The sequence below is a fragment of the Panthera onca genome, chromosome D3 (assembly GCF_046562875.1).
Source record: "Panthera onca isolate mPanOnc1 chromosome D3, mPanOnc1 haplotype 2, whole genome shotgun sequence".
In the NCBI taxonomy this organism is placed as follows: domain Eukaryota; kingdom Metazoa; phylum Chordata; class Mammalia; order Carnivora; family Felidae; genus Panthera; species Panthera onca.
Window position 1 is genome coordinate 69,075,980 of NC_138350.1, and position 25,671 is coordinate 69,101,650.

At 41.8% G+C, this 25,671-nt stretch overlaps 1 pseudogene; it reads right to left on the reverse strand.

Annotated features, from left to right (window-relative positions):
* Positions 1-11,268: 11,268 nt before the first annotated feature.
* On the reverse strand, positions 11,269-19,812 carry LOC132665010 (putative RNA polymerase II nuclear localization protein SLC7A6OS pseudogene; annotated as a pseudogene).
* Positions 19,813-25,671: the final 5,859 nt, after the last annotated feature.

Consider the following 25,671-nt stretch of genomic DNA (forward strand, 5'->3'; position numbering starts at 1 on the left):
AATATGATTTAATTTAATTCAATTTCCATTTAATTTAACACATTTAAATTTTAATTCAAATTCACCTAATTCATTACATTTCAATGTTACATAACTAAATTGAATGAATTAAATTTATATTCAATTACTATAATGTTTAAGTATAATTTATTAAATTAAATATGATTTATTCAGTTAAGAAAAAACAGTGAGAAAACACAAATTGCTCATCTCATGAATGCAAAAAGAGCTATCAGTACAGATCTTACAGATATTAAAAACAGAATATTATTCACACATTTATACCAACCTAATGCAATATATTTATTTGACTACTTAGATAAAATGAACAAATTCATTGAAAAAGACAATTTAGCAAAACTAACACTTGAAGAAATAGAAATTTTGAATAGCCAAGCAGCTATTAGATTATTCGAATTTCTAATTAAAAAACTTTTCCACAAAGAAAACCCCAAGCCCAAATAGCTTCACTAATAAATTCCATCAAATATTTAAGGAGGAAAAAAGACCAATCCTATACAAAGTCTTTGAGATAATAGAGGAAGAAGGAATACTTCCCAATTCATTTTCAGAATCATTTCCCTGATACCAGACTAGACAAAGACAAGAAAAGAAAATGACAGGCCAACCTGCCCCACGAGCATAAATGCTACAAATTTTGAGAAATAGTCTCCAAAAGACTGCTTTTACTTTCGACATCACTATAGAATTTAGAGTTCTCCCAAACCATGCTTACGTCTGACACTAATTGCAAGTTCAAGGGTTCCCAACTAATTTGCTAGAAGGCCTCACAGAACTTACTGAAAATTGTATTCACAGGTATCACAGGGAGAGGATCAAAATCTGTCATAGAACAGGGTCTGGAAGGGTTCCAAATACAGAGCTTTGAGTTATCCTGTCCCTTAGGAATCATAGACAGAGTTAGCCACTCAGGAGCAATATGTGACAACACACATGGAGAATTGTCAACCAGAGAAGCTCACCTGACCCTTGCTGTCCAGAGTCATTATTGGAGTTCCATTACTTATGCACTGTTGACTGCCCATGTGCCTGATCACAGTTTCTGTCCCCTCAAGAGGAGGAGATCATACCATGTGACTCAGAGTCCTTACCCTAAGTCACATTGTTAGACTGTCCGGTGACTAAAGGCCCTCAGGCAAAGACATTTCTGTCAGGAATGACATTAAAGGGCTTAGAGATTACCTTCCAGAAGCCAAGGAGAGTAAAAGACAGACTTGTCTTTAGGCAAAGTTAAATTTTTTACTACATAGATACAAAGTCATTAACAAAATATAAGCAATTGCATCTAGCCATTTATAAAACTGATAGTACACCATGAAGAAGTGTATTTATGCCAGGAATGATCGCCCAAATGCAAGACTGATTTAACGTTTGAAATATTGCAAGTGACTAGTTATACCATGACACTCTGTTTACCTTATACATCTCCATACAGGCCAAGTACGCAAAATTTAATTGCAGTCTGAGTCTCGGTGGAATGCCCTGGATTTCCCCAAAACCAAGGGAGAGAAGCAGCCTTATGAGAAATAGCCCAAAGGCCATTTCTCATCCATCTTCCCAGCTGCAGTTGACCACAAGACTTACCACTTCACCTCTCCTTTGGGAATGACTGCTGGTTATAGAAGCACTTGACTCAAGTTTAGAGGTGATTTTTCAGCAGAAAAGTGACCACCACTGGTACTACCCATATGGCTCCTCTGATTTACTGTTTGTTTGTTTGTTTGTTTGTTTGTTTGTTTAATGGGACTAGGGATGCAGGAAACTGATACCATGATGACCTTGTAAAATAAACTGTCTGAATGTGCTTGAGCTTTTTGTCTCCTAATTAACTGAGTCTGTGGAAGAATGGCAAGCCATGCTGAACAGCTGTAGTAGTAATACATGTAGCCTTATTAGCCACCACACTACTTAAGCTGAAGGACTGCTTGTCCACTTGATAGTTTAAGACAGTGAACATTAAAACTCCCTGGGATCCAGTAGCAAATGCTCTTGCCTAAGTGGTGGATGAGTAAGGGTCCCCTCATTGTCCAACCTGTTAATAGATGATAGATAACCCACTGGTTGGCAAGTCAAAGCCTCAGTGTCAGTGTCCCAAAGCATCATCACAGGCTGCCCACAGGACTGACTGATAAACCACCTCCCAAATTTAGGAGCCTATTTGCTAAGTTTTTTGGGTTTATGTGCTTATGCTGCATAATCACTCTGGCCATCAAGAAAAACTGTTCTTTCTTCCCCAGATAGAACGTGCCTTACAAGACAGATGTTGCTGAATGCAGTTGAGCTAGCCCTATGGTTGTCCTGGTTTTGCTTGAAAGGCTGTAAGCTACTCTATTACCTCTCTTAAACCTCACTGTCAGCTATAAATCAAAAACAGGCTGTTGGGGTGCCTGGTTGGCTCAGTTGGTTGAGCGTCTGACTTCAGCTCAGGTCACGATCTTGTGGTCTGGTCCATGGGCTTGAGCCCCACTTTGGGCTTTGTGCTGACAGCTCAGAGCCTGGAACCTGCTTCTGATTCTGTGTCTCCCTCTCTCTTTCTGCTCCCCCCGACCCTGCTCATGCTGTCTGTCTGTCTGTCTCTCTCTCTCTCTCAAAAATAAACATTTAAAAAAATTTTTTAAATTTAAAAAGCAGGTGCGATTACTGTGCTATGTGGGAAGAAGCCATTACACAGCCCCAGCCAATATTCCCGTTCATGAACCTATGTTTATTTTGTTTGTTTGGTTGGTTGGCTGGTTTTGTTTTTGTTTTTAACTGACTCTGGGCTGCCACTTTTAGAGTATAACAGAATCCTAAGACCAAAAAGTTAAAAATTCCCATCTTAAAATACACTAATTACAATTGACCTTTGAACAACGTGGGGGTTAGGGGCACTGAGCACCATGCAGTTGAAAATTGACATAACTTTTGACCCTCCCAAAACTTAACTACTAAAAACCTACTATTGACTGGAAGCCTTACTGAAAACACGGTCTATTAACATGTATTTTGTGTGTTTATATGTATTATACACTGTATTCTTACAATAAAACTAGAGAAGAGAAAATGTTATTAAGGAAATCATAAGTAAGAAAAACACATTTTCAGTACTCTACTGTATTTATTGAAAAAAAATCTGCACATAAACTTAAACATGTGTCGTTCAGGGGTCAACTGTATAGTGTGGAGAAATTGCCTGTGTTTGTGCTAAAGTGTCTCCAGTTTTACCAACCATCGCTTTTACCCCATTGGTGCAACTATTAATAAGCTGAGAAGGGGGAGGGGGCCTTAATATTATGAAAAGGTTTTGTACTGGGATTCTTGCACAGAGAGTTGTGACACCGAGGCTTTTCTTGCCAGGAAGCAACTTTATTCCTGCCGGCACTGCTCACCTGGGTTCGTACTGAAGAATTGAGCCCTGAACGCACCACATGGTATAGTTTTTTGCATATTTTCCACTTTTTTGTCTCCCATAGATGGTAACATACAAACCTGTAGTCTGACTAAGTGGTCTTATGTTACAAGGTCATGAAGGATGTTGTCACATACACTTATAACCAGGTTGCCTTGAGGGGTTTTTTTTGTTTTTTTTTTTCCCTTAGGGACGGGACCCTACCACAGTTTGATTTTGCACCACCTGAAATAATCTCAGGAATCCCCAGGGATCCCCAGACAACACTTTGAGAACTAATTTTGCATACCATAAAGATTACTATTGATCAAATACTGCTGAATATCGTTGATTGGTTAACATGTATTATTCTCATTGCACTAACTAAACTGGAATCTCTTTGAAGTCAGGGACACAAGCTCTTTACTTTTGTTAGTATGTGGTGCACCATCTACCTGGTGCCTCATAGATAAATGTCAGTTAGTTAATACATTATCATGCTCATTAAGATCTTAAAAATAATCAGCAGTTACCTTTCTGTAAATGACTCAGGAAGAGAACACAAAAAGTTGCTAGATAGCCACAAAAATGTTCTGAAATGGGAGGAGAAATTATGTTTTAAATACACCAGTGGGTCAGCGAAGAAATACACCAATGAAATCCTGTCAGAAGAGGCAGAGTAACTTTTCAAGGTCTTCCTATTTATTTATTTGTTTATTTATTTATTTATTTATTTATTTATTTTTTGAGGAGGGGAGGGGCAGAGGGAGAGAGAGAATCCTAAACAGCTTCCACACCCACAGAGCTGGACACAGGGCTCAGTCTCAAGAACTGTAAGATCATGACGTGAGCCGAATGAGATCAAGGAGATCAGGAGTTTGAAGCTCAACCAACTGAACCACCCAGGCCCCCTCAAGGTCTTTCTAATCTAGAGTTTTATTGTAGCAAAACACTGTAATTTAGTAAAGTCCTAAAACTTACAAGGAAAAGAAAGTATGATTTGCGATATTTTTCCTTTACTTTTCTTCTAATTGTAATACTAACACACTAAAGGAAAACTAGAATATCTAGGAATATGTGAAACAAAACCCACCAATAATCCTACCATTAAAGAGAAGCATTGTTAACTTGCTAATGTATTTACATATGTACATATAGGTACATAAACATTAAGAAATAGATTTGGGCTTCTGTGGTATTTCTAGGCGTATATTTTAATGTTTTGATCTAATGTTTTTTGAGGAATACTTTTCCATGTCCATAAATATTTTTTAAAATAATTCTTAAACTAATTTCAATGCTTTTTTTTTTAATCCCTGCAAGTTAGGATTGTTATCCCCACTTTATAGTGAAAGCAATTAAGACTTAGGGAGCCTAAGTCTCTTGCCAGGCCACACAGCCAGTAATAATAAATCTGATGTTATTAATAACACTCTTCCTGCTTTGAGTGCTGCTCGGCACAGACTAAGGGAAGCCCAGCATAGGAGCAGCTAAATGAAAAGCCTGATGGGGGAGCCACAGAATGCAGCAGGCTCTGAAAACTGAGGAACACAGTGGACCTAAGTCAGAAAATGGATCAATAGTCCAGGTGATCAGACTCTAGGGATTAGGATCTTAGTCAGGAAACAAGCAATGTGAAATGAAGAGGAGAAGTCTCTGGAGATCAACACACTCCATAGTCTGTTCCTGTCAGGGTCATCAAAAAAGACATGACTTAGAGAGGCACTAGATAAAACAATGCTTTACTCACATAGAGAAGGGACAAAGCAAGATCAGTTTCACCAATTGGTTCCTCATAGCCAGTGGGGCTCTTATTGCATCGTGTGGGAATATCTTTGTTTCTGACCCAATATATGCTCCTTTGTTGTGTGTAAGCATGTGCATCATATAGCACCTGGCCAATTCCACTACTATATCCCACCAGGAATGGGGTCCTTCACCTGCTGCACAAGATGGGTGCTTGCAAACCATCACCCTGCTAAGGATAAACATATAGGTTTATTAAGCATAACATTAGGAATGGAGTCACTGGGTCATATGGTAACCCTATGTTTGACTATCTGAAGAAATTGTTTTCCCAAGGGGCTTCACTGTTTTTTATTTCCACCAGTAGTGTGTGCAGATTCTAATGTCTCCAATTCCTCAATAACACTTATGATCTGTCTTTTGGCTTATAGCCATGCTAGTGTGTGTGAAGTGGTATCACACTGTGGGTTTGATTTGCATTTCCCTAATGGCTAATGATATTGAGCATATTTCCATGTGTATATTGGCCGTTTTAATATTTTCTTTGGAGAAATATCACCCTCTTTGCCTATTTTTCATTGTGTTAAATACTTGCCTGCAATAGTTCTATAAATATTCTAGATACATCCCTTATTAGATGTGGGATTTGCAAACATTTTCTTCCATTCTGTCAATTAAGTCCTCACTTTCTTTTTATTTTTATTATTTTTAAAAAATTTTTAAATGTTTTATTTATTTTTGAGAGAGCAGGGAAGGGGCAGAGAGAGAGGGATACACAGAATCTGAAGGAGACTACAGGCTCTGAGCTATCAGCACAGAGCCCGATGCGGGGCTCAAACCCATGAACCATGAGATCATGACCTGAGCTGAAGTCGGACGCTCAGCCTCCTGAGCCACCCAGGTGCCCCAAATCTTCACTTTCTTGATGGTGTTCTTTGAAGCACAAATGTTTTTAATCTTCAACCAACAAAACTAAAAGACAGCCTACTGAATGGAGAAGATATTTGCAATTGACATATCTAATAAAGGGTTAGTATCCAAAATATATAAAGAACTTATACAACTTAACACCAAAATAACAAATAGTCCAATTAAAAATGGGCAGAAGACATGAACAGACGTTTCTCCAAAGAAGACATACAAATGGCCAAGAAACACCTGAAAAGATTCTCAACATCATTCATCATCAGATAAATGCAGTCAAAACCCCAATATCATCTCACACCTGTCAGAATGGCTAAAATCAAAAACTCAAAAAACGAGCGTTGGCAAGGATATGGAGAAAAATGAACCTGTGCACTGCTGGTGGGAATGCGAACTGGTGTAACCACTGTGGAAGACAGTATGGAGGTTCCTCAAAAAAATTAAAAATAGAACTACCCTATGATCCAGTAATCATACTACTGGGTATTTACTCAAAGAATACGAAAACACTAGTTTGAAGGGGTGTATGCACTGCTGTGTTTACTGCAGCATTATTTACAATAGTCAACTATGGAAGCAGCCCAAATGTCCATCAATAGATGAATGGGTAAAGAAGATGGAGTTTATGTATATACAATGAAATATTATTCAGCCATAAAAAAGAATGAAATCTTGCTATTTGCAATGACGTAGATGGAGCTACAGAGTATAATGCTAAATGAAATAAGCCAGTCGAGAAAGACAAATACCATATGATTTCACTCATGTGTGGAATTTAAGAAACAAAACAAATGAACAGAAGAAAAGAAAAAAGAGACAAACCAAAAAACAGACTCTTAACTGTAGAGAACAAACAGATAGTTACCAGAGGGGAGGTGGGTGGAGGGATGGGAAAGGAAAAACAAAGTTTTTAATTTTTATATCTAGTTTATCTATTTTTTCTTTTGTTACTTGTGCTTTTGGTGTCATATCTAAAAAACTACTGCCTGATCCAAGGTTACAGAGATTCACACCTATGTTGTCTTCAAAAAGTTTTAGAGTTTAAGCTCTTTCATTTAGGTTTTTGGTCCATTCTGTGTTAAAAAATCCATTTTGAGTTTTCTATATGGTGTGAGGTAGGGGGCCAACTTCATTCATATTTATATGGATATACAGTTGTCCCAGCAATGTTTGTTGACTATTCTTTCCTCAACGAATAGTTATGGCATCCTTGTCAGAAATCAATTGACAAGAAACATGAGGGTTCATTTCTGGACTCTCGATTCTTTTCTACTGATCTACACATCTATCCTTATGACAGTACCATATTCTATATGTCTTGATGACTGTAGCTTTGTAGTAAGTTTTAAATTCAGGAAGTGTGAGTCTCTTTATTCTTTAAAAAATAAAGTATTTAAAATATTTAAATTATTGTTTAAAAATATTGTTTTAGCTCTTCTGGATTCGTTAAATTTTCCTAAAATTTTATGATCAGCTTGTCTAATTTTTCGAAGGGGTCAGCCTGGGATTTTGATAGGGGTTGTTTGAATCTGTAGATCAGTTTGGGAGTAGTACTGCCATAGTAGCAACATCAAGTCTTCCAATTTACACACATGAGATGTCACCTTTTCCTCTTAACAGGAGCCCTGACTGCAGATCCAGTTGGGCTAGGCTGGGTCTAGGAATTGGGGGCAGCCTGGACAAGTTTCTAGAGTCTAGGGTGCAGGTCATTAACACCCTTTCCTCCCTTACTCCTACCACCTCCAAGACCCCTCCCCTCCTACCTTTGAATTGCCACCATTACCACCACAATCAGTAGCAGGTATGAGGCCTTTCACTTCCATGAAACCAGACGGTTAGTTGTCTCTAAGTTTCCGGGCCTCTGATACCAGCAGCTACCCCATAGAGGGACGATCCCACAAATCATAATAACTAGTGAGGACTGCTTTAAGGTGTGGCATTCGGGTGGCCCTGGACTCCCCACTCCCTGAGGAGGATGGTTGTGAGTGTGTTTGCTCCGGCCAGAGTGGGCAGTGTCACCATGGGAACCGAGGACGCCAAAACTAGCTATTTTCTCTTGACTCTGAGAAGCTGAGTCTCTTCGCTGTTCTCTCCTCCCAGGCCAGCCTCACTGGATATTATACCCTTCTGCCCGGAAGGCCAACTAATTCCTAGTACATCTTTCCTTTGGAAAGGCTGAAGGTCTAAATACAACTCCAATTTATACAGTGAATTGTATCTTATGATAGGTATAAAGGTATGGCTCGCTCTCATCTGGCTCCAAGAGTGCATAGTTCGGCTCTTTTAGCAGTTCGGGAAGAGTTTTGTTATCTGGCTATTTACTGTACAGGCTGAAAGTGGGGGTGAGAGGGCTAGAGTGCCCTCTCGGAAGAGGCTGGGGACAGCGGAGGTGATGGTGGCGGTCACGGTGCACCCGCCGTCCTGCCCCCCCACCCAGTCCCAGGGCAGCCGCCGCTCTGCCTGCCCTTTGCCTGGTCCCCTCCGCCGCCGGTGGGTGCTTTCCCCGCGGTGGTATCCGCAGGAGGGGCCCCAACCAGAGACCATAGGTGTTCCAAGAGCGCCGCATCTCGCAAATGAACCGACCTGAAATCGAGTCCTGCGTGGGGTCGGTGGGCCTTTTCCGGGTTTGTCCAACCTCTGAACCTGCTTCTCCAAGGCTGGATTTCCATAATAAAAATCCCGCATCCCCAGGCGGTCGGGTGCACCCGGAGCTGGAGGGGCCTCAGCTCAGCTACAGGAAACCTAGGCTGTCCCCCAGGCTGGCACTGTCCCTGCAGACGTTGCCCACGGCCAGGGTGGCTCCCAGCAGAGCCAGGGTCACGGTGGGGGCTGCGCGCCTTCCTAGGCCGTGGTCTGCAGCAGACCATCGGCAGGCTTTCTATGGAGAGTTTAGCTAAGCTACTCCAAGGTATTGCCTTCCCTTCTCCCCCCCCCCCCCCACCCCCCTCCATTCTGTTTGGCCAAGGGGCTTGCAAGGGCCTCGAACTGACACTAGCCCCCTCCTGCAAGCGCAGGCCCAAGATAGCAGCCACAGAGTCACAAGCAAAGGCAAATTCCAGATATGACTTCCCCAACAGCCCTTGTGGCCAACAATCTCACCTGCCTCCCCAAGCCTTACTCACTACTTAGATAAGACCTCCTGGGACTTACCAAAACCCCACTCTTTGGTTTGAATTGATCAGTTCAGCCTGGGAACCCCAAAGCACTTCACCCAGGGACCCTAATAAAAGGTATGTGGCCCAGGTCCCACCTCCCCATCTGCACTTTGCCTTGATCTCTCCACCCCTGGAGGAAAGCGGGGTACTTCCCTCAGGACCTGTGAGTAATAAACTTCTCTATTGCAATTTGTCTTGAGGTCTGTTGTTGAAATAGGGTTGGGGAGCAGGGGGCTCACCATCCAGCAACCCGTGCTCCACTTAACAAATGTTAATTTTATGAAGTCCTAGCACAGTGGCATGAGATGGGAGCCCATGGCCAAGCCACTTTTAACCCCCTCAAGGACTCAACCCTCTGCCACCATGTGGTGAGAAGATCACAGAGACCAAACCCAGCCAGCTCAGGTCTGGGGACAGGTGGCACAAGAAGATCTCTGGATGGGAACCAGTTTGACCTCTTGGAGGCCAGGAAGTATATCACGGACCTCAGGGGACTGTGACACAATGGGGAGCAAAACGCGGAGAAAACCCGCCTCCTCATAGGCTGGCGTCTGCAGCCCTTCAGGAATCTGGCTCTTTGGAGCAGGGAACCTGAGGCTGTTTCCTCTGGGATATGACTGCCCCAACCCCTGTCCTCCCTACTATGTGGGGGCCCTGAGTACTAGGATAGGAGGGGGGGAATCCCTTCACGAAATGGGACGCCTGCTGGAGCCTGCTCTGGATAACTGCTGTTCTCTGCCAGGCATCGCCTTTCATACCACAACCGAATTAAATTTCTCACTCTTTGCTGACTTGTTTTTTCTAGCACTGTGATATGACTTTCTCCCCCTGCGGTGTTTCCTGGCTTACTGCTCTTTCTTCTCCTGATGATTTAGGGAGATGAAACAAGCTCTCACTTTGGCAGGACATATACTAAAATAGGAAAATAAAGGTTTGCAGTTTTCAGAACGCTTATGGCAGGCTGCCATGTTATGTCTTTGTTTCGTGCTGTTTTAAAAACTTATTGTTCTAATATTCTTTTGATCTCAAGCAAAGCAGGGAATTCCGTGAAAAGAAAACAAAGAACAAAAATAAAATCATTCTTGTGTGATTTCTTTGAAATAGTTTGGGATGGTTTTTAAGTTTCTTCATATGGACTGCTATTGTTTGCATTTCAAAACACGAACGCAGCTATAAAATGTTTTGTTTGTTCTTAAATGTATTATTCGATGTCATCCTGTACGAATTTACAATATACATGCTTATATTTGCTCATGATACAAAAGATTTCGAGAAATCTTCGTAATACTACAAAGAAGTGTAACAAATAGAAAGCTTACATTTTCGTTTGAACCGATGTTTTCCTTCAATCAAACAAAAATAGGATAAGAGGGAAGTCACTGATTTTTTTTTCTTTTGCTCTGCTGTTTCCTTTTCATGTTTAAAGTTAGTTTTCACTAAACACAGTATCACATTCACACATTCCCTGTTTCTTGGCACCACTGCCAGAGGAAGACAGCGATATTTACAACCATTATCAAAGTCAGAAAGCAGGGAGGTGGAGACAGCTGTTAACCAAAGCCTCTCAGAGCTCAGGCAGATTCTATTTCCTTCACTAATGACTATTACTATCCAGCCTGTGCTGCCATAAGGGTCCCACTGTAGCCCTTCTAGATTCCCTCTATTAAGAGAAACAGGCTTTTACTGGAGGCAGGTGCCCTGGTGAGGTAGGAAGTCCCAGTGCTGAGGAAACAGGAGCCTCTCCTCCACTTACTGGCTTCAGCCCAGGAGGAGAATGGGAAAATGCCTGCGCCAAGAAGCTTCATTTTCACAGCTTATTTTTTTTTTTAACTATAGTATCATTTTTGATGGAGGCAAAGGAGTCCTGGTGTTACTGGAAAAGACAAACTTCTTCAGCACAAGTTTTCACTGGTAGGATGGTGATGTTGGCCATGCATCTTCCTTCCATGTGTTAAGCTAGGAAACCCAAGAAGGCATAACCAGGACAGCTGACGCTGCAGACACAGAGCCCCCAAGGACCTGTGATAGAACCTCATAGATATCACAGGATCATCATCAGTCTGAATCCAGGTCATTGGGGTTGTCAGAGCCAAACTCCTGCACATCTGAAGGATATTTGCTTCACACCTCTGGTCTGCCATTGCCTTTTTCCTTTTCCCTGAGGCTGTCCTATTCATCAGAGCCTCTGGAATCTTCATCTCTGGCACTGTTCACCTCCTGTGGGTACCCACTGTGCCAGTTTTCCTCACTGTTCTCATCATTTTCATCTTCGTAAATGTCCTGTGGTTGCTGGCCATCACTCACCAGCTCCCACTTCTGGCTGTCGTGCTGCACAGAGGAATTCCTCGCTCCATTCTGGAGTGGCCATCTCCAAGTGGTAACTGTCATACACAGTTATCCTTCTGTTCCTCCTGGTGCCCAGCTCTTGATCCATCTGTCCTTGGACACAGTCAACTGCTCACAGATCAACTCTATGCAATTGCAGAGGATTACATCTGAGTCAGATGTTTTCCAGGAGCCATTGGAGGTGACTCCCTACTTGTCAACAGCTGGAAGCATGCATCCTTAGCGGCTTCTGGGTTTCCCACGCCTCATCAGACTCCAGGCCACTGGAGGGAATCTCTGGGATCAGTGTCTAGAGATCACCCGACAGTGGCCTTCCAGCCAGATCTCCTTAGACAAAGCATAGAGGTTGTGCCGGATATGCCCCTGGGTGCCCAGAATAGTGCAGGGTGGTTTACAGGAGTGGCTGGACTGGATGGCTCCTCTTGGGAGTGCACTGGGGCCACCACCCGCAAGATGTTATTCTCCACTGCTCTCTCCAGATCTTTGTGGGCATCTTTTGGGCCATTCCTGGACTGCAGGGTTCCAAGGTCTTCACAAGTAAAGACAAGAGCTTTGCAGGCTCCCCACTGCACTCTGGCTTCACACAGGCAGACACCTGTCCTGTCTGCCTCCAGGGCAGCTGTCACCAAGCCTCTTATTGCTGTAGTATTTTAAGATTACACTTGACCCTTGAACAACGGGGATTTGAACTGCATCAGTCAGCCCACTTAAACACAATTAAAAATAAATACAATATAGAATATAACATAGTATAGTATAAATACAGTATAGTATTTAGTCTTCCATATGATTTTCTTTTCCCTAACCTACTTTGTTAAAAGAATACAATATGGAATACACATGACATACAAAATACATGTTAACCAACTGTTTATGTTATCCATAAGGCTTCTGGTCAATAACAGGCTATTGGTAGTTAAGTTTGGGGGGAATCAAAACTTACATGTGGATTTTCCAGTTCACACAGGATCGATGCTGCTAATCACCATGTTGTTCAAGAGTCAACCATTCTTACAACTCTTCCTTAACAAGGTAAGTGATGTTAATTTCAGCACTGAACAAGCAGCTGCCTCAATCCATCAGGAGGAATCTTTGGGCCTGACCGGTACTTTTAGGGTGTTCAGAACATGTTAACGATTTCACTATTTGTCAGCGCAAGCAACACAAGTAGCAGGTTAAAACCTGTGTGGGTTATGTAAAACAACACAAATAAGAACTGCAGACCTGCAAAGCTTTACCCAATGGCTGAGCAAAGCAGCCACCAGCCTGCGTATTACCTAAAAACTAGATCTAGTCCCTAACTACATGCTGAGATCCTGCAGACTCTTTGCTAGCTGGCTTTAGATATGTCCGCCTGTCCAGAAGTGGGAACAATGTAGGCGCTTCTTGCTAGGAGGGCAGTAGGAACTTGAGCTTTTCTTCTGGCCTTGGAGAGGAAAAAAGGGCCCCTGTAATCTGTTCTCCTCTCCTTAATAAACTGAAATTTTAAAATAAGTCATTTTTCTTTCTTACTTATTTTTTAAATTTATTTATTTATTTATTTGGAGAGAGAGAGAGAGAGAGAGAGAGAGAGAGAGCACGAGCAGGAGGAGAGAGAGAGAGAGAGAGAGAGAGAGAGTGAGAATCTCAAGCAGGCTCCGAGCTCAGCACCTAGCTGAACAGGGGGCTGTCTCCCACAGCCCTGGGATCATGACCTGAACCAAAATCAAATCAGTTGCCCAACCGGCTGAGTCACCCCCTCGCCCCTCATTTGTTTTTCTTGTGATTAGGTTCACTCTCCCTTAGTTACGTCTGAAAATCATTGTCAGCATCTCTTGTCTAGTTTGTCAGCCCCACCTCTCTAGTTGCTGTATATCTGGGCCTTACAAGACCACATCTTTGTCTCACAGATGTCCCAGGGTCTTCTTTACTGACCACTTTCTGAGATGGCAGACAAACCCTGCCCAACTAGACCCCAACTCACATTTCATTTTCCTTGCTTTTTACCAACCCTCCCTACATATCAGTGTATGAGCTGTACTCACACTGAAAGTAACACTGAAAATCCTTGTTGTGTCCCAAAAACTGCTGCACTATCCCAATGACAAACTAAATTAGCTTATTAATTTATTTATTTAGAGAGAGAGAGAGAGAGAGAGAGAGAACACACAAGTGGGGGAGGGGCAGAGAGAAGGAGAGACAGAATCCCAAGCAGGCTCCATACCATCAGAACAGAGCCCAATGTGGGGCTCAAACCACGAGATCATGACCTGAGCTGAGATCAAGAGTCGGACACTTAACCGACTGTGCCACCCAAGCGCCCCTGGTTTTTTTTAGTCCACTTATTTTAGTTTACATGAGATAAAATTCATTCCTTTCCTGTACAGTTCCATGAATTTTTATAAACTCACGGTAATGTGTACACAGCCACCATAATCAAGATACAGAACTGTCTCATCACCTCCCAGAAATTTCCCTGGTGCTACCCCATTGTAGTCAACCTCTCCCCCCATCTTTACCACCTGGAAGGTGTGAGATCTGTTTTCTACTGCTATAATTTTGCCTTTTCCAAAATGTCATATAGAAGGAACCCTTTACTTAGGCCTCTTTCCCTTGGATGGATGTTTTGTGAAATTCCAAGTTGTTGCATTTATCAGTTGTTCTTTTTTTTTTTTTTTTTTTTTTTTTTGAGACAGAGAGAGACAGAGCATGAACGGGGGAGGGGCAGAGAGAGAGGGAGACACAGAATCCAAAGCAGGCTCCAGGCTCTGGGCCATCAGCCCAGAGCCTGACGCGGGGCTCGAACTCACGGACCGCAAGATCGTGACCTGAGCCGAAGTCGGACGCTCAACCGACTGAGCCGCCCAGGCGCCCCTGTTCTTCTTTTTAGTTGTGGTAGATTTGTATAGGTGTACCGTGTTTTATCTGTCTATTGAAAGGCCTTAGGTTTTGGTAGTTATGAATAAAGCCACTGCAAATATTTGCTTACAATTTTTTGTGTGTGAACATAAATTTTCATTTTTCTGGAGTAGATACCTATGTGGGATTGCAGGGTGATATGCTAAGAGGATGTTTAACTTTTTTAAACTGCCAAGCTTTTCCAAGGCGGCTGTACCAGTTTTACCAACAATGTATTTTATTTTATCTCCCTGTTTTTTTTAAAGAAGCAATTTTATTGAGGTAAAATTCACAAGTCACAGAATTTACCCATCTAAAATGTACAATTCAATGGTTTTTAGTATAATCACATTATTGTGCAAACATTACCACAATCAGTTGAGGACATTTTCATCAGCTCAAAAAAGAAACTTTGTACCCATTAGTAGACACTCCTCATTTCTCCCCAACTTCTCCAGCCCCAGGCAGTCAAAATCGACTTTTTGTTTCTGTAGATTTGCTTAGACTAGACATTTCATATTTATGGAATCACATAATATTAGCATTTTGTGACTGGTTTCTTAGCATAATTTCAAGATTCATTCTTGTGGTAGCATATATCAGTATTTCATTCCTTTTTATGGCCAAATAATATCCCAGTGTTTGGATATAACACATTTCATCCATCCATTTGTTGATGGACATTTGGGTTGGATTTCCACTTTTTTGGCAATTATGAATAATGCTTATGAACATGCGCGGATGAGCTTTTGCACGGACACGTGTTTTCATTACTATTGGGAATTACTACCTGGGAATGGAATCGCTGGATGATACGATAACTCTATATTTAATCATTCAATGAACTGCAAGGCTGTTTTCCAAAGCGGCTGCATCATTTTACATTCCCACCAGTAATGCCTGGGATAACCGTGACCACCTGGGTCTTCCATTGCGCCACACACAATGCAGGGGCTAAGCCAGTGTCTCCGTGATTGCGTAAGTGTGGATGGAGTAGTGTCTGGAGTATTGTACTGGCTAGGCAGAAACAAAGGAATATAGGGTGCTTACAGCAACAGTCTACAGCGGAATGCAGAGCCTAGCGATATTCTATGGTGAGCAGCATTCCCTTGGTCTTCTACACAACTGCAGTCCTTCCAGCCCTCCATCCTTCCTCCAGTGTCCAGGTCTGCAGGGTGGGTTCAGCAAGGCCGCTAGCAGGTCACATAAAGCGGTGGTGGACAGCCGGGAGAAGACTGAGAGACAAAGGCATGACTCCCACAGCTCCATCGGATTCCATAGCCCACGCTCCACGAGATGAAAAACTAGTTCCATATCTCAAGCTGGTTAATGGCCAGCTCCGTGCCCAGATCATCTGCTTCCCAGCCCTGTGTCTCCTTTGGGACATACACACCCCATCACAAGGCGACAGCCTTCCCGGGTGTCAATGTCATGGAGACTGAAGGGCCTTCAAGACCACAAATGATGGTTTTCCAGAGAGATCATTTATATATTAAGGCTGACTCATGGGGGTTATTTCTTGGTGGTGGGTTAAGTGGTGAACTCATCTGTCAAATCTTACTAGCTGCTCGTATGGCATCAACTGCTGGACAAGAGGGGTAGTTCCTGAGGCTAGTGAGGTAGGCAGGAGCCAGGTCAGCAGTAGAATTTTGTGTCATTCCAAGGAACCTGGGCTTTCCTTTGAAGATGACAGCCACGAAGGCACCTTTGTCCGGGAAGCATGGAGTCCTGCCACAATCACCCGGCTCACCCCCTGACCATATGTCTCAAGCCATTCCTAATCTGGTTCCCCTCCTGAGAGCTGGACTCTAAATTTGACCCTATTTTTCTAAGCAATAACAAATCTGATTGTGATGATTCATAAGACAATGTTGCCAATTCCAAATCTGTCCTGAACATATGTGGGGCAGTCCAGGTGAAAGGGCAGGATAGCTAACGGGACAGATAATCCACACATTCCGTTCTGGGGGTGAAATAGTTTAGCAATAGAATTTACAGGTATAGTGGAGGCTGTATTGCGCCCTGTTGCCATTGAGAGACATATTCGCCAGCTGCAGGTAACGTTGCTAGGAAATTCACCAAGAGGCTTTATTGAGAATCTTAAGCAGACACCAGAAAAAAATGTTTGTGAAAAACAGTGCTAAAAGCAAACGAATTGAAGCCAGGGACATTTAGTTGTACTGAATGATTCACTGATTGACTGATTAATTGATCAGAGCTAGAAGATTTATTTAAAATATAAATCCGGGGCACGTGGGTGGCTCAGTCGGGTAAGCATCCCACTTAGGCTGAGGTCATGATCTCACTGTTTGTGAGTTCTAGACCCTCGTCAGGCTCTCTGCTGACAGCTCAGAGCCTGGAGCCTGCTCCGGATTCTGTGTCTCTCTCTTTCTCTGCCCCTCCCCCACTTGTGCTCTGTCTCTCCCTGTCTCTCTCAAAAATAAATAAACATTAAAAAAATAAAATATAAATCCTATAGGATAGGATACCAGTTACACAGTAATCAGGAGGCAGAATTTAATGGGCAAAATCCTGTACAGAGTGGGGAGATTGATCTTTATGGGAGGATCACTGCTTTCTCCTTGGGTGTAGGCAGGAGGAGGAAAGGAGGCTCAGCATTTCCAGGTTTTCCCCTGAAAGTCTGAAGAAGTCTACACATGTCCTACATACATCTATAGTATCTTTGAAATCTAAATTCAAGACAATTTATGAGCTTGAAGGGGTTAGATTTACTCTGGAGGTGAGATTGAAATGACAATGCTGTCTGCACACAGCCTGTTCTTTCTATATATTTGGGTGTGTCTCACACTGCATAGTTGGATTGTGTGTGTGTGTGTGTGTGTGTGTGTGTTTATCTGAGAATCTTTCCGTCATATTGAGGATCAAATACATTTACTTACCTTGTTACAGTTTGCAAATCAATATAAAAACTTGGTGAAAGATTCAGGGCTTAAGGAGCACTAAACCCATACCTAGATTTGGGTTGATTTAGGCAGGGCATTGCTGGGGTGGTGAGGAGGCAGAAGGTGTACACCAGAGGACTGGGCGTTAGAACTGGTAAGTGACTAAGCCACGTGAAAATTATATATAGATTTTAGAGGCCATTAGGGTGTAATGACAAAGGGACAGAGGAGTTGTTTTGGGGTGCTGGAACTTCTCTGGATCCTGATCGTGATGGAATTTATACAAATCAATACATGTGTTAAACCTGTAAGAAGTCAGTTTTACTGTATTTTAATTCAAAACATAGGAATTTACAATTTAACCCCGAAATAAGTAAACTTCCTATGTCTGACCACCCAAAGTGACATTTGTTTCTTAACCAAAGTCTGATTTCTCTGTGATGTCTCTTCAGATGTCAGTGTTTTACCTATAATTAAAAATGGCAAAGTTTATCAGCCTTTCCAAGATTAATATCTGATGCTGCAGCTGTCACAAGATTTGGTATTTATGGTGAGCACTGGGAACACTGCTAACAAATTTCTAAAAATAACCAAGGGGGGACTGTAGGTTGGGGTTAGGGTTGGATTGGGGTTGGGATTCTGTGAGGTTTGAGTGACATACATAGTAAATGGGTGGGGAGGGAACCTTGAGCAGAGGTATTTACACAGAATTCAGGGAAGGGTCCATGCTCTAGCCATGTTATCCCCAGGAGCAGGACCTCCAGCTATTTGCTTCTGACAGGTGGAATAAGGAGAGTTTTGATTTTATGCCCTACACTCTTCCGTGTTGTTCAGATTTGCAGCTAAAAACATGTGCTTGTTTTATAAAAGAAAAAGCAAGTGCTGAGAAAGAAGACAGTGAAGTTTATGAAGATAAGCTAAAAAGTAACTAAAACTAAACTTTTTGGTCTATCTTCGCAAACGTTCCCAGCAGGTCTGAATTTGCCTCTGGTTTCCCTGTGGCCTCGGGAAGAATGCTGCTGCCCTGCCATCTAGTGGCGACATGGCAGAGGCACCTTCCAACCAGCGTTTCAGCAAAGCAAACATTTGCTTTACCGACTTTGAAGAAGACAGCAACTATACGTTGTTCTGACTAAAACTTTGATTTGCCAAAGCCTTATGGATACCAAACACAGGTCAAGCATTCTTTTTTATGGTAAAAATCTCATCCTTTTGGCATCATCAAGGAACAAAACTTCTCCACTCAAAGCTTAGCTCTCAAGGACCTACATAAAAATTAAATTAAACCATTTCTTAAACTGAATATATTGAACAAAACAACGTTTCTTTTAGAGCTCATGGTTGAAAAAAATAAAACAAGGGGTGCCTGGGTGGCTCAGTCAGTTGAGCTGTCCGGCTTTGGCTCAGGTCATGATCTCACGGTCTGTGAGTTCGAGCCTCGGGTCGGGCTCTGTGCTGACAGCTCAGAGCCTGGAGCCTGTTTTGGATTCTGTGTCTTCCTCTCTCTCTGCTCTTCCCCCGCTCATGCTCTGTCTCTCTCTCTCTCTCTCTCAAAAATAAGTAAACATTAAAAAACAAAACAAAACAAAACAAAACAAAACAAAACAATATCACCGGGAAGAGCCCGGTTTCATCGTAACGAATCAGTAAATCCAGAGCCCGGTGTAGCAGTATATCCTATATTGGTTTGCTAGGCCCACTGTAACAAAGTGCCACAGAGTGGGTGGCGTAAATGACAGAAGTTTGTTGTCCCACAGTTCTGGAGGATGGAAGTCCAAGACCAAGGTGCTGGCAGCATTGGTACCTTCTGAGGGCTGTGAGGGAAGGATCTGTCCCACGCTTCCTTCTCTTTGGCTTGTACTCCCCCTGCGTCTTTACCGTGTCTTCCCTTCATCTGTATCTCTGTGTCCAAATATCCCCTTTTAATAAAGACATCAGGCATATTGGATTAGTACCCACCTATTGGCCTCAGTTCAACTTGATTAGCCCTTTAAAGACCCCATTTCCAAATGAGGTCACATTCTGAGGTAGTGGTGGTTAGGACTTCAACATCCGAATTGGGGGAGGGGTCCGTGCACAGTTGAACTCCGATTTGGCCTTCGATGAGCTGAATCACCAGTCTATTTTGATGAACAATAAGCATGAGGCAGTCAGTACAAAGAAGGGTGCTGTTACCATTCCATAGCTGCCATGGATGGAAGGGCATAACCAAGAGCTGGGCAAGACCCGTGGAGTATGATGGATGGTGGGGATTGTTGCTCCGACAGGCAACGGGGCAGGTAGTGTGGAAATGCATCGTGTGAAGTGGGGCGGGGAGCTGGGCCCAGGCATTAAGGGAAAGTGCATGGTCTGGCAGTGGGGTATAGGGACCCATGTCGGGCAGAGAAGAAAATGGGCCAGTGTAGGTCCTGGGAGCAGCTTCACTGAGGTGTGATGAGGGAAGAGCTGAGCCACTCACCTGCAGAATGTGCATGGAACCGCTAAGCTGTGGACAGGGGAAGGATTGAGCTTTGCTGCTGTAGGCACCACCGTGGCATGGGCACATCTGAGCTGGCATGATTGTGTTGCTTCCTGTGAGTGCGGCTAGGCTCTGGGGAGTTGTTTGCGGCTCAGAACCCTTCTAGGCAGCCTCCATTTCTCTCAAACGTCAATAGCAACTGGGAGGATAAATCTGTGCTTGGGTTTGTCCCCTCTGCTATAACAGTAATTTAACATCATGTGAGAGATTTCTGATGTAATTCAACCATTTCCTAGGTTGTCTGGGAAGTTTATTTGGAGGTCTGGGAGATATAGTAAATTCTGGGAGTGTTCTAATGAGGTCTGATCAATCTTTGATGTAAAGATCTAAAATCTTATAAGCATCTTGGAAATACATGAATTATTATTAATTTAGCTTTAAGGCTTACACAAGATGTAGAAGCATACTCTGTTTGCTTGGTCATATCTACACAGATAGAATTTTCCAAAATGTGGAAATCACCTCATTATACAGATTTGGACATCATAATGACAATTAATAAAATGAAATTCTAATTGAGTCTTCATTAAAAATTTTTTTTAATGTTAATTTATTTTTGAGAGAGAGAGAGAGAGCATGAGCAGGGGAGGGGCAGAGAGAGAGAGAGGGAGACACAGAAATTGAAGCAGGCTCCAGGGTCTGAGCTGTCAGCACGGAGCCCAATGCGGGGCCTGAACTCACAAACTATGAGATCATGACCTGAGCCAGAGTCTGATGCTTAACCAACTGAGCCAATCAGGTGCCCCTTGAGTTTTCATTTTTATTGCTAAGTTTTTTTTAAGGAGAAGAACTTGCAGAAGGTAAGCAAGAAAAACACCTTGGTTCTAGAAGATTAGAACATATTCAGCAAAATGAACACATCTATATAAATGGTATACAAATAGTTCTTTCTGGTTTTCCTGTGCCAGTAGAGATCTGACTGGCAGGTATTTCTGCAATTAATTGATTCTAGAAAATTTGGCAAGGCTTGCTGTTCTCTGCCTCGAGAATTGGAAACGGCCCAGTTTATAAATATGAATATAACAGTGTCCTTTATGTGTTCAATGTTTTGGGAAAAGTCTCTGTCAAAAGATATGGTTTTTGTGACTTATAATACTTGATCTCAAATATTTATACATAAAGTACCGATGCTCTGTTCTAAGAAATATTTTACCAAATTCAAAGTATATCGATATGTGAAAGCCACGACCTAAGTGTACGTGTTAGTTGCCTTCTCCTCAAGATCCACTCTCCATGATTGTCCACCCAGTCCTGGACTGAGGGGGCCTGACCTATATGGACTGCTTCAAGATTTCCCTTTGCCTCCTGGCTTCAGGATGGGTCCAGCCAATGGAAGTAGGGGTTATCAGAAGAAGGCCCACAGGTGGGAGGAAAATACAGGCAGATATTTATTCTCCTAGCTTCCTTCCTGTTGAGTTTCTGACAGGGGTGCTCTGAACCTAACCAGAGGTCACAGCTCCTGCCAGGTGGCCGCTTCCACAGAGCTGCCTCCCCAAACTCATGTGACTTTAAGTCCTCACATTTAGAGATAATAACTGTTCCTTAAGGTTATAAACCCCAGGGAACTGCACCATCAATTGTCACCTTCTGAAAACTCTGCCATGTATTTCAAGCAGTCCCTTTGATTAAATTCTCCTCAAATTACCCAGGTTTTTTTCCGTCTTATTTTTGTCAAGGCATTGATTATATAGTGTGTTTACTCTTTTCTTTGTGTGAACTAAGCATATGGCAGAAAACAGTAACATACAATCTCTGTGAAAAACTGGGGAGATTTTGTACTATAAAGCTGCTCTATTAATACATCTCGTCCTCCTTTTCTTTTAGTAGAAACCGGTGCTCCAATTTCTAGTCAGCTCTGAGTCTCTCTTGAGGTCAGCTTAGCCACAACCAGTCAGGATTCAAGGGGCTATTTATACTCTGTTATTGTTTGGGTTGGGTATTTTATGCCCCCCAAGTGCAACAACCATCCTCTAGAATATGTGAGGTAGAAGGAAGAAAGATTTCCTTCTTAGTATTATTGAAAAAATATTAAGTTTTTTATTTGCGTCCTTGTCCCTTCCCCTCAACAGGCCGCTGAACTTCTCACCTTATTCTTTTATTACATGGACACATTCTGTTGCATTAAAATGCTAGACTCTAGAAGCCAGAGACATAAATTAGCCTCTCATAGTTGAAAATGTGTGTGTGTGTACGATATAGTGAGTCGTGTCCCCTCAAAATTCGTATGTTGAAGCCCTAACCCAACAATGTGACTCAATTTCGAGATATGACTTTTAAGAGTTTAATTCCATTGTAGTCTAAAAATATACTTTGTATCACTTGTAGTCTTCTAAATTTTTTAAGGTGTATTTTATAGCCCATGGGGTGCCTGGGTGGCTCAGTGGGTCAAGTGTCCTACCCTTGATTTCAGCTCAGGTTGTGATCTCAAGGTTCATGGAATTGAGCCCAGTGTTGGGCTCTGCGCTGACAATGTGGGGCCTGCTTGGGATTCTCTCTTTCTCCCTCTCTCTCTGCCCCTCCAGCGAGTTCTCTCTCTCAAAAATAAATAAATAAATAAATAAATAAATAAATAAATAAGAAGGTGTACTTTATGGCCCAGAATGTGGTCTGTCTCGGTGAATGGTCTCTGCAAGCTTGAAAAGAATGTGTATTCTGCTTTTGTTAGCCAGAATATTCCATAAATGTCAATTAGATCAATTTATAGTGTTGTTCCGTTAAACTATATTGTAAATGATTTTTCTGCCTGCTTGATCTGTTAGTTATTGACGGACAGATGTTGGATCTCCAGCTATAATAGCGCATTGGTCTATTTTTCTTTTTTTTCTATTAGGTTTTGCCTCACATATTATGATGCTCTGCTGTTAGGTGCATGCATGTTTAAGAATGTAAGTCTTCTTGGAAAATGACCCCTCTATTATTCTGTAGTGTCGCTTTTTATCCCTGATAATTTTCCTTGTTCTGAAGTCTACTTTGTCCAAAATGAATATAACTACTTTAGTTTTCTTTTGATTAGCATTATAGTTGTAATCTTTCTCCATACCTTTACTGTTAATCTATTGGATTCTGTATATTCAAAGTGGTTTTCTTGTAGACAACTTATGGTTGGGTCTTACTTTTTTTTTTTTTAATCCACTCTGACAATTTCTGTCTTTTAATTGGTATAATTAGACCCATTCACATTTAAAGTGATTATTGAGCACTGGGTGTTATATGTAAGTGATGAATCACTAAATTCTACTCCTGAAATTATTATTACGCTGTATGCTAAGTTGGATTTAAATAAAATTAAGAAATTTTTTTAAAAAGCTATATTAAAAAAATAAAGTGATTATTCATGTATTTGGGTTAATATCAGTCATACTTGTAAGTATTTTCTATTTGTTGCCAGAGGCTTCTTTTTCTACTTTCTTTGAGTTTCATTGAGCATGGTTTATTTTTTAAGTTTATTTATTTAGAGAGAGAGAAAACAAGGGAAGGGCAGAGAGAGAAGGAGAGAGAGAATGCCAAGCAGACTCTGGCACCGTCAGCACAGAACCTGACACAAGGCTTGATCTCATGAACTGTGAGATCATGACCTGAGTCGAAATCAAGGGTCAGACACTTAACCGACTGGGCCACCCAGGTGCCCTGAGCATTTTTTATTAGTAAACAGTTATACTTCTTTCATAAAAAATTAGTGGTTTCCCTAGAATTTGCAATATACTATAATATTTGTGGGGCTAAAAAAATTTTTTTAATGTTTATTTGAGAGACAGAGACAGAGCATGAGTGGGGGAGGGGCAGAGAGAGAGGGAGACACAATCTGAAGCAGGCTCCAGGTTCTGTATTTGTGGAGTTTTAAAACCACCACTGTGTATGTACAGATATATAGGAAGGAAAAAATTGCAAATGTTTCAATTTGAAGAATTTAAGTGAAGGGTATATGAATGTTTGCTGTTCAATTCTTTCCATTTTTTTGTATGGCTGAAATTTTTCAAAAAAAAAAATATGGGGGGAGGAATGCTACTGTACCATTGTTGGAGGCCAGCCAGCCAGCCTGATTTTTTTTTCTTTCTTGTAGTCAATTCGCTTTTCACCTGAATGGTTGAAGTATTCTTTCTTTATCCTTAAGGTGGAATAACTTACCTCTGATATTTACAGTTATAAAGCGTCCCTTAATAACTTTTCCTTGAATGCGGTGTGCATCTTCACCTAGAAGCTCAATTTTTTTTTTTCTGGGTAATCACCTTTATTAAATCTTCTGGCCATTATGGGGGTTACTTTGCATTTAGGACACAAATTATCCTCACGTTGGATCATCTTTATCTTCTGTTTCTGTGGGCTTCTCTGTGTTTTCTTTAATTTCTTTTTTTTTTTTCAACTGCATGTACTCTGATCATCTTAAGCTTTTCTCTTAACTTGATTTCCAAAGGTGTCTCTTCTATTGCTTGCTATTTGTAATTCAGTGTATTAATTCTGTAATCGTGTTTTTTGTCCCCTCAATTTATATGTATATACGTATATTTTTTAAATGTTTATTTATTTATTTTGAGAGGGGGAGGGGGAGGGGCAAAGGGAGAGGGAGAGAGAGAATCCCAAGCAGGCTCAAAGCTCAGGGTAGAGCCTAGCGCAGGGCTCAATTCTATTAGTGTGAGATCATGACCGGAACCTAAATCAAGAGTTGGTCACTTAACCGACTTAGCCACCCAGGTGCCCCTCCAGGTGGAACCTGGAGTCTGCTTCAGATTCTGTGTCTCCCTCTCTCTGCCCCTCCCCTGCTCATGCTCTGTCTCTGTCTCTCAAAAATAAATAAACATTAAAAAAATTTTTTTAGCTCCACAAATATTATAGTATATTGCAAATTCTAGGGAAACCACTAATTTTTTAATAAAAGAAGTGTGTGTGTGTGTGTGTGTGTGTGTGTGTGTATCATTTTAAGAGAGAGAGAGTGAGCACATGAGCAGGAGAGGGGCAGAGAGAGAGGGAGACACAGAATCCGAAGCAGGCTCCAGGCTCTGAGCTGTCAGGGCAAAGCCAGATGCGGGTCTCGATCTCACAAACCGTGACACCATGACCTAAGCCAAAGTCAGACACTTAACATACTGAGCCACGCAGGCAACCCTCAATTTATATTTTTCAGTCTGAAGCTCTCCTTTTTATCATTTTCTTTTGTTTCTCTTTACTCTCTTCTTGATGAAGTCTTATTTTTAATTAGTATATATACAATTCACAGAGATATAAAATGTCTTGCTATTCCTTTATGTATTCCTATAGATCATTTTCTTTAGCATTCCTTGCATGATTTCCTCCTTCCTTGCCTCCCCCACTTTCCCATTTTCATTGTTAAATGCACCGAGCCATTGTTCTGCTTTTTGCAGTTTCAACAAACAGTCCATCCCTTTGAGGAACACGCTCAACCTTTGGGTCATTTCCCAATGGGAAACTGGACTCAGAGACGAGTGATTGCCAAGAATAGGGGGGAAAGAAAGGCTATCCCTCAGTTGGTAATCTTCAGATTGCTTGCAATTCTTAGATTTGTGGGTTTTCCAATATGATTTCAGGTGGTGGTGTGGTGAGGAGTCAGGCCTCTGCCTTTCCACTTTGCTCCAGAATCTTCTACTTCCCTCCTTGACATCAGTTTTTGAAGTTTATTACCTTACATTATCTCTGTTTATTGCCAATTATTAATGATTTTTTGGGAGGCAAGGATTTAAAAAAAAACTTATTTGGGGGACATTTGTTAAGAAGTAGGGAAAGCAAAATGTGGGTCAGTCTTAATTCTCCCTTTTAACTTAAAAGTCTATTAATCTCCACCTTGTCATGTTTATATTTAAA